Here is a 17,482-nt window from a genome sequence, read left to right as displayed (position 1 = left end):
GTTAAGGATCTCCAGGTAGTCAAAATTAATCCGGAGCCCTCCACTACGGCGTGCCTCATCGTCTCCGTTGCGTCAGCGCGTTAAACCCTGCAATCAATCAATCAGCTCTTCCAACGACACCTCGTATCGCTTGTGAACTGCCTACCCTGTATTCTTCAAAAAATGCGTTCGCCGAGTGATCAGCCGTTCGTTGAGGGCAAAAAACAAACGAAAAGTGAACACGCAGCTTGTGTGTGTGATTACTAAAACGTTCAGTCGTTGGTTTCGCTCCGCATTTGTAAACAAGGATAGTTGAGCGTCCTCCTCCTCACCCCCCCCCTCCCCATGTCTAGCGAAATATCAGTGCATTTCGCATCTAGTTGGTCTGGTGAAGACTACCTTGCTCAAACAAACGTCTTTAGCATTTCAGAAGCTGCACTCGGTTTTTTTTTCATTCCCGTACGACTATTATATTTATTCCTGACTTGCCGACCATTCATTTTCCCGTGGTTTCATTAACATATACCTTGGTTCTAACTATAAGGCATGAGTGGGCACATATCTGACAATGCACAGCCTTTGAGTGTACTTAACATTTTCGCGTGGCTTATATATTCCCATAAAAGGCACAAGTTTTTGTCAGCTGTTGGGTTACATCCCCGAAACATATTTTTCTACGACGTACATATTCGAAGAAAAGCCGCATTTGTTGTCTGCGCTGCAAAACGAACCAACCTCTTACAGTGCCAATATCAGGACTAAACGAGGCGACAATAAATAGAATTCACTTGTGCTGACGTGTTCGAAGGTGACAGCGGTGATATGCTGCTGCCGTCGCCGACACCCGCAAGAGCGGCCAAGACGCGCGCAGAACCGCCTCCCCGGGTAGCTCTTGTTGGCGTTAGAGCGCTCTACCAAGACGCAGCTGTTTTTTTTAAGTGCCCTAAACATGCAGTTAGCTTACAGACGTCACCATAACAAGTTGTTTAGTGCGCGGAAAGGCAAAGAGAAGCGAAAGAGAACCAAAACACTGCACGACCACCTATCAGCCACGCAGCGCTAATCCCGCTAACGCCGCGGAGAAGCGGCGGCAGGCGGCGCAGCGATCGTGAATCTCGAGGCGTATAGCCGTAGCATGAACATCTGACGAACCGCTGGTTACGGAGACACTGCTAGTAAATTCAGGGCAGTGTAACTACAATCGGCTCCATGATACGCCGGTACAGCGACACTGGCCTGTCACACACACCTGGCGCTTATACAGACCGAATGTACCACACTATGATCGCGTCAGAAACATTTACACTCACGTAAACACACCCCATGTGCGAACAGAGTGTCTGATCCACATAAACATGGATTTAAAACGCCCGCAAACGGTAAATCTCGGTCGTCAACGAGCCGCAAAAGCAGCGGTGACAGTGGGGAGCGGGTCGCGGACTCCCGCGGCTGCTTTCGGAACGGGCCGCTAGGGGGATTTCAGTGGCGCCCCTACAGGCCGCGCTCGAGGCGTATACAGTATGCAGTCATTTAAACACGCCACAAAGCACCACAACCAACTTTCACTCTGGCTTGTAATTGAAAACACATGGAGGGCGGCGAGGGTCGTCTGCATTTGTACTACCCGGAGGCGTCGGCCGCTAGGGGCGCTGCATGTCGCCAAAACTCCAGCGCAGCAGGCCTATACATAAGTCGCACCGGTGGATAAAACACACCAACGGAAATTTCAGAAAAAAAAACCGCGACTTATACACCGAAAAATACGGTATGCGCCGTTCAGCGCCAAACTTGTTTACCTGTGCCATCCTGCGCCAAGCAGCCTCTATTGCGCCAAAGTGGTTTATCCGTGCCGTCCTGCGCCGCAGAGCCCGAATTGAGCGACGAGATACGACCTTTGTTATGCACTGTGCCCGAAAACGTGGCTGAAACATTGTGTTTTTGGTTTCAGTGTTATGTTTTGGTTTCATCAAGGCTGTGAGCGGCTATGGAAGTTGGCTATTGCCTATCTGTAAGGCAGCAGGTACTACGTGCCTTCTTCGCCTTCCTTTGGACTTATTTGTGTTTGCACGGTTCTGTTTGCCGGTGGGGGCCGCTGTGCCACAATCAATGGAAAATAATTAAAAGTGCGGGAAATGTTTTCGTATCACATTGCAAACACAGAGAAAACAGAATAATATTCTAATGACGGGTGCATTTTAATAGGGGTAAGCATAATTTAGTCAACCCTATTTGACAAGCATAGTGGCATGTAGGGAAAAAACAGGGGCTTCAGTGCTTTACCCTCACTTGTTAGTTCAGTTTGCCTTTGTTGTGAGGTAATATCTCATTTTCGTCTGAACTTTGTGGTTAACTTTGCTTATGTGGAGGATGGTCCAGCATCAATTATTTTCTAACATCATCTCTGCATAGTCCGCGGCATACAATCGTAGGCTCTCGCAGCCCCATGACGGGGGAAGACAAGCTGCATTCTGGTTCGCAAGCACTGAAACCACTGTTCAATAGAAATAATACAAGCAAACTCCTTGTTCTATGGAATGCACCATGACTGCGTAACACTGCCGTCTACTGGACACGAAGCGATGGCGTGTTAACTGATCCTTTTAGGGGCGAAGCTCCTTAGGGCGTGGGTCTGTCCATCCTCGACGTATGTATGTAGCCACCTCTAGTTTAGTCCTTGGATTGTTTACTAGATGGCGTGGCTCCCTCTAGTTTAGTTCTTGGATTGTTTACTAGATGGCGGTACTTGTATATGATGAAAAGATGCGCTTGGATTGTTTACTAGATGGCGTGGCTACCTCTAGTTTAGTTCTTGGATTGTTTACTACATGGCGGGGAGCGTTGTAATAAAATCCGTTCGCTGTTGGCGCGCGCTCGGAGTCGCCCGATGGATAAGGCTGCAGATGTGCGAGCCCGCGACGCAGAAGCGCTCCGTGAAGCTGCGCGACGCCGCCGCCAAGATCCTGCAGTACGAGAGCGGGAGGCCGGAGCGTGTCGTCTGGCTGCGCGACGACGCCGCCAAGATCCCAGCGTTCGAGAACGAGAGGCCCAAGCGTCACGGCAACGGCGCGAGGACCCTGCCGTACGCGAAGCGGCACGGCTGCGGCGCGAAGAGGATCTCCAAAACGTCAGAGAACGGGAAGCGGCGAGAAAGCGCGCGTATCGGCAGGCAGACCCCGATGCAGTGAGAGCTCGTGAGGCGTCTGCAAAACGCATCAGGCGAGCTCAGCCCCAAGGTGCCGACGCGCGGTTTAAGCGAGACTTTCTAGACGTTACGTTCGGACACAGATGTAGTGGGCGAACTTTCACTGAAGAGTCACGGTTTTACCGATGACTTCCCCTCAGGAGCTTCGCCCACTCATCATCATTCACCCCGTGGATATGCTGTAAATTTTTTTGACTGTGCGCGAAAAGTTTACCCTTGAACGGTTATGTAACGTGGTGCACTCGGCGGGTCCGAAAGGAGATAGATACCCAGACAACGCACATACATCCTAGGTAAGTGCTAGGGATGTCCCACCTGGGAGTTTGGGAACTCCCAGGGACATCCCGCTTAAGTTCCAAAAACATCCCAAGTGATACAAAAAAGACCTCGTTGGGATATCCCAGACTAGGACTTTGCTGGGAGGTCTGACATCCCATGTAGAACAAAGAAAGGAAATTTTTGGGATGTTCCAAAAAGGTGCTCGTAGGTCCTTTTCAGGACACGTTTGAATAATGGTTGTGGTTATAGCTCAACATTCCATTGCAATGGAGCTTTTCCTCCACTCAAGTGCACAATTAGAACTCTGTAAAACCTTGCAAAACCATTTTATTGGACGAATTTCGTACATAACAGCGATCAGTGGCAAAATCAAGCAGCATTCAAGTCTTAAAGGTAGACTATACTCTTCTAATCCCACCAATAAAAGTTCTTTATAGACGGTATTCATTCAAAAGTTTAGCGGGCGATTTTCTTCGCTTGTCCACACTGAAAGCCGCCATGTCTGTGGCCACTGTGCTAGCGCATGCGCTGTGCGCCCACATCTCGAGAAAAAAAAAACACCGGTGTCCCGTTTGTCGTCTGCTGCGTTTCAACCCAATTATCGGTAGTGGCGTCAAGAGATATATTATTAATCGCATTCACATTACGTGGTGGCGCTCTACCTGCCATCGATAACTTCGCATCTCCGGAGGATGAAACCGCGGCAGCGAACGGCCGGAACGGCGCGCAAAAGTCCGACACTGCTGTTGGCTGCCGCCGTGGATGCCGACGCAAGTGCACCCGCACCGTATCCACGACTTTGTCTGGTAAGTTCCCTCTAATACATGGTTGATTACAAAAACCGAATAATTTCTTTGGAGAGCTGTGTCACGTGTACGCCGAGTTAGCGATGGTAGCGAATGCGAGGCCGCTTCGCGAGCCGTGCTGTAACCCGAGCGCTGAGGGGTCGCAAGCGCCCTTTGAACAAATCCCTCGAGTTTGGCTTCCGTACGGCAACATTTTCTGCATATGCCTTCGGGCGATCGCTTTTCCGCGAGCATACGCGTGACTTATCGCGACGCAGTCGCACGCATACGTGGACTCTAACGTTTTTATCGCTCTACCTACTCGTGCACGCCCCCGTGTGCCAACGTGTTTTCAAATAAATTGGAATGAAATTTTAGGCAGGCAGCAATGCGCCACCATCAGCTTCGCAGTCACCAGTCGCGGTCGCACGCTGGATGCCTTGTCGGTTGTTCGTACGAGGGATAAAAACAGGCGCGCTCTTGTTTTTTATTTAAATCGCGGCAATCACTGACACTGACAATCACTGACATCACTGAGATTTTCTTCAGACTCCAATTCCAGAGAAAATCTCTTGTTGCAGTGACCAACCCGTTCCGCTGGTGCCGTGTAGATTCAATGCGCAAGTCTTGACGCAGAAAAATTACTAGGACCCAGATTTCGGAAGTGTAGTGGACGCGCATTTCACGGCGCGCTGAAGGTGCGTTTCTCACGCTCGCTCGGGCGGCGGTTCGCGTTACCGGACCCGCCGGATGTGTGACGCGTGAGCTATCGTGTTCCACGCCTGCGCCGCCGCGCCATCGGGGACCGGGGGGGTTTATTTCTCTTAGCTTAATAAGGCACTTGAGTTCCAGCAACCGGTCGGTGTGGTCGCTTTCATCGTCGCTCGTCAGCCGACGAGACATGGTGTCAGAAGTGGGATAAAGTTAGCGACACATCGATCAATTATTAATAGCAATCAGTCTAAGGTGCGTAGCCTGCAAAACACGCTATGGCGGATGGAGATCCTTCTTCCAGTTCAGCGGCACCGGGCTTCAACCGCCACCGAAATTCGATTTTGGGAACCCAAGCTCTTGGAAAGAATGGGTCTACCAGTTCGACGACTATTGCTATGCATCTGGGCTCTACCAAGCGCCGGGAGAAGTACGGGTCAGAACGCTTCTTTACGACATGGGCTCCCAAGACGCCTGCCGCGTTCTCGGCACTCTAGCATTGTCCAGCGAAGACTGGAGCTCGCCAGAAAAAGTTCACCGATCACTTCATCCACCCGGTCAACGAGGTCTACGAAAGTGTCCGCTTCCACCGTCGAACCCAGGGCGAAGGCGAGACCGTAGACGAGTTCTACACTGCGCTGCGTACACTTGTCAAAAAGTGCAACTACGCCTCAGCGGAAGTGGAAGAACGACTCGTTCGAGACAGGTTCGTCGTGGGTCTCCGGGACTCTAACCTTGTGGACAAACTGTGCCGAACACAAAAGCTTACCCTTGAAGAAGCAAGACTACAGGCTCGCATCAACGAAGATGCCGAGAAAGCCCGTGCAGCAGTATTCCAAAAAGAGCCGAATCCTGCTCACGTTGTGGCCGAGGCCAAAGTTCAAAAGCGCTTCCAAAAGCCGCGACATGGCTCGAATTCTCAAGGGAGCTCCGGCAAGCGTGTTACGAAGTCCAACACAAGCGACGCTACCACGAGCTGCAGATACTGCGGTCGACCAACGCATCCTCGAGCAGATTGCCCAGCTAGGCAAGCCAAGTGCAAAGGGTGTAATCGGATTGGACACTTCGAAGCAGTCTGCGAAAAGAAAAGCAAGAAGAACATGGGAGCTCTCACACTGCACTCCGTAGCAGCCATCACCAGAGCCAAGTTCGTAAAAGTGGCCGTCAACGGACTACGCTAACTTCAAGGTCGACTCGGGTGCGGAGGTGACAGTGGTACCGGACTCGTTTCCAGGCATACCGAAACAGCTGCAAAAGCCAGAAGGTGAGCTTACGGGCCCAGGAAATTACTCCCTCACCGTTCTCGGAACATTCAAAGCGAAACTGAGCTGGAAAGGCAGGTCTACAGTGCAAACAGTGTATGTTGTGCCTTCGCAAGACCCGCCGCTTCTTGGATTCCCTGCGATACAGGCTCTCGAAGTTATACGGTTCGTGGACAGTGTAACGGATTCTACCGTCACTTTGAAGGACAGTCTCTTCGATGGCTTGGGCGAGCTGCAAGACGAAGACGAGATACGTCTCCAACCAGGCGCCAAACCGTTCTCACTCAGCGTGCCGAGAAGAGTACCGATTCCGCTTCACAAACCAGTTCGAGAGGAGCTCACCAAGCTCGAATCCCAGGGAGTCATCCAATGGGTGGACCGTCCCACACCATGGTGTTCCGGTATGGTGGCTGTTCCAAAAGCAGGAGGAGGCTACCGAATATGCGTTGACCTCACCCGACTCAACGAAGTCGTGCTTCGGGAGCGTCACATACTACCCTCAGTCGAGAACATCCTGGGACGCCTCGGATCAGCAAAGGTATTCTCTAAGCTCGATGCTACCGCTAGCTTTCACCAGGTGAAGCTTTCAGAAGAAAGTCAAGAACTCACTACGTTCATAACACGAATGGGAAGATTCTGTTTCCAAAGGCTACCTTTTGGAATCTGCTCAGCGCCAGAATATTTTGAGCGACAGATGAGCAGAATTCTGGAAGGCCTCGAAGGAGTTGTGAGCATGATTGACGACATTCTTGTCTTCGGAGCACCGCAGCAAGAGCATGACCAACGTCTCAAGCAGGTGTTATAGCGCTTGGAAGAAGCGGGAATCAAGCTGAACCGCAAGAACTGCACGTTCTCTGCAAACCAAGTCAAGTTTCTTGTAGTCGTGGTTAGCGCACAAGGAATCAGTCCCGATCCAGAAAAGGTCGAGGCCTTGGCCAAGCTACCAACCCCATCGGATGTCAGCGGTGTCCGAAGACTGCTGGGAATGGTGAACCATGTGGGCCGCTTCATTCCTCATCTTTCCGACATCACAGCACCGATCAGGGCATTGCTTCAAAAGAGAAACTCATGGCTTTGGGGACCGTGCCAGCAAGCTGCTTTCGACAAGCTCAAAAGCTTGCTCAGTTCAGAGGTCTGCGTGGCTAAATATGACCCATCGTACCCCACGGTTGTGTCAGCTGACGCAAGCTCATACGGTCTCGGAGCCGTATTGCTTCAAGATCAACCATCGGGAGAACGATGAGCGGTTGCTTACGTCTCACGATCCGTAACGGACACTGAAAGCCGCTACAGTCAAACAGAAAAAGAAGCTTTGGCTGTGACGTGGGCTGTCAAGAGGTTCGACCAGTTTCTGAGGGGCATCGCATTTCAAGTCGAAACAGATCATCGTCCTTTAGTCACGCTCCTGGGATCAGCAGAACTCGACATGATTCCGCCCAGAATCCAGCACTTGCGAATCCGTCTTATGCGCTATCAGTTCACTGTTCTCTACGTCCCTGGCAAGCTGATTGCCACGGCAGACACGCTGTCAAGGGCTCCTATTCAGGGACACGATCCTGAGCGAAGTCAATGGCAGACAGACTCCATCGAGTTATTCATCGGGGAAGTCGTTACAGCAGCTGCCAACCTCATGTCCTCCCGCATGGATGCCTTACGCAAGCACCAAGCAGAAGACGGCATCTGTTCTGGGCTACTCCGCTTCTGTGAGAAAGGATGGCCAGAAAACGTCTCAAAGGTTCCAGTTCATCTAAGGGAGTACTGGAAGGAAAGAGGCAACATCACAGTGTGCGATGGCTTCTTGCTCAAAGATCGCCGCATCATTATTCCAAGCCTGATGCGCCGTGAGGTACTTCAGCAAATCCACGAAGGCCACCAGGGCATTGGACGGTGCAAGGCAAGGGCATGGGACGCAGTATGGTGGCCTACCCTTAACAGCGAAATTGAGCAGCTCGTAACATCGTGTGAGAAATGCCCTCAGACGAGAGCTCAGCGTTCGGAGCCACTATTCGCAACACCGACTCCAAATCGGCCATGGCAGCGTGTAGGCGCCAACTTGTTTGAACTTGATGGAACTCACTACATAATCGTGGTGGACTACTACTCTCGTTTTCCGGAAGTAATCAGCTTGTCGTCGACCACCTCCACAGCTGTCATTGCGGCTGTCAAGAGCACGTTCGCGCGACATGGAATACCTGATGTGTTGGTGTCCGACAACGGCCCGCAATTTTCGTCACGGGTGTTCGCCGAGTTCGCGCAGACCTACGGATTTCATCACATCACGAGCAGCCCGGGCTACCCACAGTCAAACGGCGAGGCAGAACACATGGTGCGGACCATGAAGGATCTTTTCACAAAATCCAAGGACCCACACATGGCGCTTCTGGTGTACCGCGACACGCCAGGAGCGAGCGGATACAGCCCGTCGCAGCTCCTTATGGGCCGACGTCTGCAAACGACAGTGCCGAAGATGCCAGACACCCTGCAACCGGAGGGGCCACCACGCGACGAAGTTGCAGCTAAGGATAAAGCTAACCAAACAAAACAAAGTCAAGACTTCAACCGTCGTCACGCCGCCCACCAACTCCGCCCACTCGCTGACGGGGAGGATGTGTGGGTGCAGGATATGTCATGCGCAGCAAAGGTGCTCAGCCCAGCAAAAAGACCACGCTCATATTTGGTGGAAACACCGACATGCATCATTCAGCGCAACCGTCGGCATTTGGTGCCGTTCAACGGTGCAGGCATGCCTGATGGCCTTGCGTCTGACAGTTATTCAAGCACAGACGAAACACCAGCAGTGACGGTTGAAAGCTCCGCGGATCAAACCCGCCGGATGTGTAACGCGTGAGCTATCGTGTTCCACGCCTGCGCCGCCGCGCCATCGGGGACCGGGGGGGTTTATTTCTCTTCGCTTAATAAAGGCACTTGAGTTCCAGCAACCGGTCGGTGTGGTCGCTTTCATCGTCACTCGTCAGCCGACGAGACAGGAAGTACCTTAATTTGAGGAATGAAAAAAAATTGGGCGTTTTAATTAGTGAACAAAGCGGAGTAACGCTAGTTCCATCTTTGGCTCGTTCCTTTTAACTGCGCTATTTTTACTGTGCACCTTAAAACACCCGGTTATTCCTCCCTCCCCCTCTGTGGTTTTACTACATAGCTGCATTTATTACATGGAATGGCGAGTTGATTTTTAAGCATTGCCTTGGGCACACATGGTATCTAGCAGGTTATTTTATGCACCATTCTTTTTTTAAGCAACCAACCTTCCCAACCGGCAAACAGACTATTCATATGCTTGCAGGCTCTGTTTTCACTATCCTTGCGTCTGCACATATGTATATTTGTTAAACGTTGCCTGCATACCTTCTAGTCCAGACTTCATATTTGAAAAGCGGCAACTGGCCACAGTTGCCGTTTTTCTAATGGAGGCGAAAAGCAGAAATGCCCATGTTCGAGATTTTGGCACACTTTAAAACATCCCCAAGTGGTCAAAATTAACCTTAGTCCCTCACTACGGTGTGCCCCATCGCCTGTGTAGTGTCAGTGTGTTAAACCTCATAGTCAATCAAAGTGTTCGTACAAACCTTCTACAAAGCAAGCACAAGCCGTTTTCAACTTTATGTGGTCACTGGTTAACTGACTGTTGTAAAACTGTGCATCGCAGCATGTTGAAGTTCACATGTTACTACTCACTCTTGCAGGTCTGAAGCATGAGATCAACCACTGGCTCTCAACAGCCACTCCCCCAGTCCGGCGAAGTCAACAAAAAGCCATCCAGCCACCACTAGGCACACAAGGCTGCAGAAAAAACTTGGCATAGCGTATGCATGTTTCTGGCCTGTTTTTGCTTCTCTTAAGAAGTGAAAGTTTATGCAGCCTGTGTTGCTTTTCAGTTTCAGTTGTACAACTTTTTTTTATGTTGATTATGCATTTTCGTGTTGAAACGTATAAAAATGTGCAGTGCCAAAGGGACACTGCACCTCCAAGGCAAACTTCATTTTAGATTTTTTTATCCTTCACCTCCGTAAATGCTGGCATCATTACAGGAGCACTTGTCGAACGTTTTGATGTGTGGGTGTTTGCGTCTGTCCCGAATGCAAGATGGTGTGCCACGGTCCCTTAAAGGGGCTGGACCTACCCCACTTCTGATAGTGATGAAAAGCATGTCATAGTCTTCACATAAGCCATATTATGGCCAATTCTTTAAATACGTGTGAACATCCACTGCCTGACTACTCTTTATGTCCCAACTTTCAGCCTCTCATCAGTGCTAGTAAACATCCTACGCGAGGCTGACCCCTTTGCTAAGCTGCACAGAAAAAAGGTCAACCCAACAGCTCAGCCATTATCAGCAGCTGACAATCCTTGTGAATCCTCAGGTGCTGTCAAGCGCAGAAATACCTCTGCCATGTGCTCACCTTTGTGAGAGAGAAACGAGCCAAGAATGCCCCAGCAACACATCAGTGATGGCCTCCCAGATGGCCGATAGGATTCTCCAGGTACAGCGCGGAGGGGTTTTGAACCCCCTCCCCCCCAACATTTTACTATGCTGCACATAAGCAAGTGCTAGCATTCATTTTGGCAAGGCTCCTTCCATTCTCCCATACCTCCATACACCCCCAACCCCTAAAAGTATTTCTGGCTGTACCAACAGTTTATGGACTGTGAAGAATGAGCACCCTGGAAAGAACTAAAGGAGGTGTTTCAGGTGTGCATTTGGAGGTTGTCAGGTGACACACTGTTGAGTCGAGTTGATACGTGCAGCATACCACGGTAGCAATGCACCAAGCATGTGTGATCCTGCATTCAAGGCCAGTGCACTGCAGGCGTATTAGTAACTGCACTTGCATTAGGTCAAATTAAACTACGCAGCTGTTGAGAAAAACAATGGGGTGTACTCACGGGAGCAAAACTCTAGATTGATGCAAGCAGCAGCTGAAAGGCATTACATGCTGCCACGTGAATAAGTGCCTCCTGCCAAGAAGACACTGGCTGTACGGCCTAGTTTAACAGTACGATGTTCATTTCGTGCTTGTTGCTTTGGCTACATGTGGCTTCGGCCTTGTTGAAGCGTTTTAGTGATTAGCGGTCAGTAATGCATTGAACGTTTTTTTCTTGACCTCTGATTGGGAGCTTAAGCACGCGACAGGCTTCATTAAAATCAAGTCCTAGCACTTCGGGATTTACACTCTATGCACAGATTGTGACTATTCGTGAAGGACGAGGACAATAGAAAGGAGCAGTAAAAAATTCTTTAGGGCCTCATCTGGGGAGAGTGACCATTTGGGCTCCTTTTCTTGGTTGCAGCAAAGCCAAGGGAATGCGAGCTGTGGACCGGCGACCAAGGACAACTCCACCCGGAGCTGGGATTGTGTGCGCTGGACGTTGCGTCGTCGGCTGTCGAGCACTGAGGGCCAAAACCATCGAGAACTGGCGGCCATATCCATGCCAACCGAATCAACCTAAACAACAAGGTGAGCTGGGCAGCTACGGTCTCCCACGGCAAACACACTCGGAGACACATTGTCCCCCAGAGTCAATACACTCACGGCAAACATTCCGATTCATGCTCAGAAATTAACAAAATCCATCACATGCTTGAGTCCATTATCGTTGGAAAAAAAAAGTTCTAAAAGCAGCCGTAACTGAACTTAAGGGAGTCGACACCACTGTGAACCCCGCCTCTTCCAAAACGTCAGACCAGCATCTCAGGCCATCGTTGACTCCAGCCACAGCAGGTTACCGACCTTGGGGTCCTCAGAAACTGGGTCCGCAGATGCAATGGATGATGATGATGATGATGGTTGGTGTTTAATGGCGCAAGGCCGACGAGGGCAAAGAGCGCCAGAGAAGTTATTTAATGAAAACAAGTGATTACCACAAAAGGTAGGTATAAAAAGAGTAAACCGGACATAGTAAGATCAAAAAAGATAATGGTGATGGCTGGTGTATAGGGCCAGATGTGATTACACATGATAGGAAATGAGGTTTAAAAACTTAACATCTGACAAGTATTTAAAAACGCGTTTTACAGAAACCATGGCATCGTCACCTAGAAACAGAGACGGGTGTAGGGGAATATGTTGTCTGTAGAGTTCTCTGAAGTGTTTGTGTCGTGTTGTGTCAAGTTCCTTGCATTGTATGAGTATGTGGACTACGGATAGGCCCTCCCCACACCTGCTACACAGGGGTCTTGGAGAACCCGTGAGCAGGTGCGAGTGCGTCACATGTGTATGGCCTATCCGTAATCTAGCTAAGGTAACTTCAATGTGCCTGTTGTGTGAGTCAGTAGTGTATTGTCCCAAGTGTGGTTTTATTACGTGTAGTTTGTTGTCTGTCTGTTCGCTCCAGTGTGCTTGCCACGTTTTACGGAGTTGCTGTCTTATGTGTGGCTTGAGGTCTGTGTAAGGAAGTGTTGTTATGTTTACTGTGTTTCGGAGTGCAGCACTGGCGGCCATTTCATCCGCCAGTTCATTTCCGCCGATGCCAGAGTGGCCTGGCACCCAACACACAGTCACCTCAAGGTTTGAAGAATACGCCAGCATAATTGATTTCAAGAGAAGGTTAACTACATGGTTTTTCGATGACTTTCCGGATGACAATGCGCGGACGACGCTCAGCGAATCTGTATAGATGATAGATTTAGGAATATTATGTTCAACTATGTGATTTACAGCCAGAAAGATGCCATATGCTTCTGCCGAAAAAATACTTGTCTTTGCATTCATGGCTCTACCTCCTTCAAAATTGGGTCCATGAGCAGCACAAGACACCGCAGTGAACGTTTTGGAAGCATCAGTGAAAAACTCTGCAGCCCTGTATTGCAGATGCAATGGACAATTCTCCATCTGGCTCTACTCAGTTAAAACACTGGGACAAGAAAATTGGCCTTGGCAATCCCCCCTTGCTTCGGGGTCGGATGATTAGTACGTTACGGAAGGTGTGCTTCAAAATTTTGGAGAACAGATCATGGAAACTCTCGTGCGACATTCAAAGCCATGTTAGTGCAATTTGAGGATAAGATTGGTGCTGAAATCACCAGTCTCAACATTTGCATCACCGGTTCTTTGAGGACGCTGCGTGAAGGGGAATAGGCCCCATAAAATCGACTGCACGTGCGTCTGGCCTCCGTCAGCGGACAGTTCGAAAGTGCTCACCAATCGTCTAAAGGCACATTCCCACTGGTGACTTGGCACATTGCGTGACGTCGCAAGTGATGAGCCAGGCATCGCTTTTTCTCGCTTTGCGAGGGAGGACAAGATCGCTCTAGGACTGAATCCCCTCGTTGCGCCTCGGCAATGCAAAACCGGATAGCCAATCATGGCTAAGGAGTCAGCTGACGTAGCTGCAAAGGAAAGATTTGTTTACATCCAGCAATGCAAACAATGGTGAGCCGCTGCTGCCGCACAGGGCTGACTGTGCCTGTCGGGTCAGGGGTCAGGCCGGCAAGGGATTTTTCATGCAATTCAGTTCTTAGGTCAGTGACTTCAGGGTATGTGTGTACTAATCAACAAACAGTGTAGAACTCATCAGTGTGGAAAGTCTTTTCAAATGGCAAACACGGTGTAGAACTTGGAGCGTTCGGAGGCGTCAAAACTTCTGCGTCTGTGAAAAGAAGTGAAATCTGCCGGCCGGGATGCGAGTATTGTTGCATCGAATTAATTACTAAATGCAAAACATGGCTGACCGGCACGTTTCTCCGAAACGTATGGAGCCCTTCTCGCGATACCTCCAAATTGACCAAGCTTTTTTTAGAAAACTCTTGAAATTTTCCATTTCGACACATTACTCATTGTCGGTGATTTTAATGCACATCACTAGAGACCGGAACTTTAGGCAAAATGCCTATTTTTTATTCCAGTCCGTATCGAGCCTATTTAACATATAAGCATGAACTAAAGGAAGGGGAACATTTTAAGCAATAGTTGATTGTGCCTATACGTGCCTATTTTGAGGTTCGTGCCTATACAAGCTTTTAAGCGCCTATAAATGCCTTTTTTGTGCTGTCGAGTACAGACTTTGCCTCAATCAGTCGTATATCTCGATGGAAAAAAAGGAAATCTATTGTTGGACTGATGGGAATGCATGAGCATCTTGTCTCTCTCCATTGCTAACTTGAGGCCTCGCCCGATGCTCATTCCTTTCTCTTCAGACATCCGCCACGCAGAGTTTCTTTCACCCCACTCAGTGAAGCGTATAACCACAAAAATATCATCATCTTCTTCCTACACTATGCCAACCATGCTTAGCGTTCTAATAATCTCAGCGGTCTCGTTTTCTCGCTCTAGCAGCGGCTTTGGCTGCCTGTCTTTCCTTTTTTAGTCTGCCAGTATCGCCATTAGCCGCAGTATTTTTCATTTCTTCCTCGTTTGCCACCCTAAACTGGCTGCGTGCTCGATAATTATACAACGCGGGCAATCAGTGGCAGGAGTCACAGAGACCCGCCGAGACTCCCCGTGACTGACGGGCACGTCTGCAGAGGCAGCTGCCGCTCAGTCGCACTCCTGTTAAAGTATTCTTAGCACCGTCGCTCTCGTCACTCACGCAGCCGGCGATCTCTAAGCGCTATCTCACTTTACCGTTTTTGGGTTTATGTCGCTGGCTGTTTGACAGAGTGACGCGTAGCGACGGAAATATTACCCGAAATGCCCTATATATTGTTCGCGCAATAATACAGTGCTAACAGTGGCGTAAATTGTTTTGTCACAGACAGGAGAACACGTGTTTTGAGGAATGGTCTCGTCGAATTTAGTCTGCAAGGCATGCAAGGTGAAAATAAAGAGTACGCGTTGTCCCCCAACCAGTCGGCGTGCAGCGAGTATAGAAAACAGTATGTTTGTGAATGGGGGTATGAAGTAATGAAAATGACGAGGCGCGCTGGCGTTGGAAATGGGTTCGCACTGGCTTGTTTGGAAGAAAACAAGAGAGCAATTGAAAACGTTGTATTTAGCATTTTTAAGGGTTTTTATTGAATGCTAGCGGCATAAAAAGATTCTTGCGGGTTCCGTCGGCGCGTCGTCTGCTAGCGCCCCCAACGATAGCGCGCAAGCGCCAGCCTGCGAGGGAGCCGGCCAATGGAAGCCCTACCTCTCAAGGCCAGGACGGTACTGCGGGAAAGCACAGCTACTCTCTCGGCAAGATGCGCAACATTGACTTTCACGCCTTTCCTTCTGCTTAAAAAATTGCAAATAAATCTGAACCCTTTCCCACTTATTTACCTCGGACGGGATTTCGAAAAGCCTTTCTAAACAATGCAAAACAATTACAAATTGCTCGCGAATCCCTCCCCCCCCCCCCAAAAAAAAAGGTCGGATTTGTTTGGTGTCGAGAATATTGCAGCGCAGATTGCACGCGGGCGAGGCTAGAGCGTGCCCTAGAGAGGCAGCGCGAGGCTAGCTTGTGGCAAGATTAAGAGAAAACCTATTGACCCTATCACTACAGCCAGCACGTCAGCGTAGTTGGCGTTTCTGCTCTCTCCGTAATCCGTCCGAAGCCTGCCGACGAATGCCGAAGATTAAGACGCCGAAAAGTGTCCTTATCCGGCAATGGACCAGTGGATCGCAGTGCTACACCGTCGACGGAGAAACAGTATTCTGCCAACCCTGCGGAAAGCAGGTGAGAATACAATACTTTCCACTTGATCTTAATTAACGATATCATGCACTTGACGTGAACACTGGACCAACCGTAAACGTGACGCCTCCAACAGTGCTTACGCTAAATTTATTCTGAATGCTCAGAACTTGCCAATAATGTGCGTTTTAAGAACTTTTTACGGTAACTGCTATTCATTGTTGTGCAATGTTTGCAACCTAATTCGGGAACTGGCTTCCTTATTGAAAATTTCCGGCACAGTGTTGGTCGGATTGTTGTATAAGCATCATGATTTTAAAAACGGTTACCTGCTATTGCGCAGCTGGCCAACTTCGCCATTCCTTGAGCTATTGTCAGGTTTACAACTCTACATGACTAAAAGCAAAAGTACACTAGCAACGTTTCACGTGCCTTACGCAATATCTTAGTTTTCGTTACTGTTTTCTTCGCGCAGGTACCCTGTGAAAAAAAGTTCCACTTGCAGCAGCATGAAAGAACAGCACTGCATCAAGCCAATGCTCTGCGCAACCAGCCGTCGACATCAAGACAATCGTTCCTGGCTGAAAGTATTGCTCAAGGAAAAAAAAGTGAATTCAGCGCTGACCTGTGCGAAGCATTAGTCGCTGCTAACATCCCTTGGGCGAAAATCGAAAACAAGACTTTCAAGAATTTCTTGCAAAAGTACTGCAAACAAAAGGTACCATCAGAGTCGACTCTTCGCAAGGAGTACCTGCGACCACTGTACGAGAAGACGCTACAAGAAATTAGAAGAGAAATCGGTGAATTCCACATTTGGATTTCTGTGGACGAGACGACAGATGTCACCGGACGAGTACTCGGTCACTTTGTAGTCGGAAAGCTTGACGCAGAAGAGAAAACAACACCCTTCCTGGTTTGCTCAAAAGAGCTAGAAAAAACTAGCGGAGAGACCATCGCCCGCTTCGTGAACTCGTCATTGAAGCTTCTGTACCCCTCCGGAGCCCACGACGACCGAGTACTGCTGCTCTACACAGATGCAGCAGCTTATATGCTTAAGGCTGGTGCACTTCTCAAGGTTTTTTACCCAGAACTATTGCACGTCACTTGTCTTGCTCACGGGATTCATCGGGTGTGTGAAGAGCTACAAAAGTCGTTCAGTTCGGTCAACGAACTGATAGCTGTAGGGAAGGCGGTGTTCCTCAAGGCTCTTTCCCGCGTTCGTGCTTTCAGGGAGCAGCTGCCGGGTGTACCTCTTCCACCGGAGCCTGTTGTTACCCGCTGGGGAACTTGGCTGACGGCAGTGGAATACTACAACCAACACTTAAACGGTGTCAAGGCTGTTGTAAGCAGCTTTGCTGAAGATGAGAGTGTCGCCGTGAGAAGGGCCCAGAAGGTTCTACATGATGTTACACTTGCATGTGAATTGGCCTATTTGTGTGCCCATTTCACGTTCTTGGCAACAACAATACAGAAACTTGAAAGTTCGGGCACAACGCTGACTGAAAATATTCAGCTGATTTTGGACGCACAGGAAAGGTTCGCTAGTGCTCCCAGGGGACCGGTTGCTGACAGAGCTATAGAGAAGCTTAAGTCTGTGTTGGACAGAAATCCCGGATTTTCGACGCTGACGGAACTGTCTGAGGTTTTGAGCGGCGGACATACCGCGATTTCAGATGGAATCAAAACATCCA

General features: G+C 49.5%; 1 long non-coding RNA gene across 4 annotated transcripts; it reads left to right on the top strand.

Moving 5' to 3' along the window:
- Positions 1–4,092: 4,092 nt before the first annotated feature.
- LOC144158498 (uncharacterized) lies at positions 4,093–11,701 on the top strand. Of its 4 annotated transcripts, none has more exons than XR_013320090.1 (3): positions 4,127–4,266; positions 9,920–10,039; positions 11,526–11,686. It is a non-coding gene; the product is annotated as an uncharacterized LOC144158498 (long non-coding RNA). The 4 variants fall into 4 exon arrangements; XR_013320091.1 differs by lacking the exon at positions 4,127–4,266 and adding an exon at positions 5,799–6,220 and having other exon boundaries at positions 11,526–11,689; XR_013320092.1 differs by lacking the exon at positions 4,127–4,266 and adding an exon at positions 6,581–6,756 and having other exon boundaries at positions 11,526–11,689.
- The last annotated feature ends 5,781 nt before the right edge of the window (positions 11,702–17,482 follow it).

This window comes from Haemaphysalis longicornis, unplaced genomic scaffold, assembly GCF_048455015.1.
Source record: "Haemaphysalis longicornis isolate Haplotype H1 unplaced genomic scaffold, Haemaphysalis longicornis Haplotype H1 scaffold_10, whole genome shotgun sequence".
In the NCBI taxonomy this organism is placed as follows: domain Eukaryota; kingdom Metazoa; phylum Arthropoda; class Arachnida; order Ixodida; family Ixodidae; genus Haemaphysalis; species Haemaphysalis longicornis.
The sequence above is the reverse complement of the archived record's forward strand: the minus strand, read 5'-3'. Positions and strand labels throughout refer to the sequence as shown.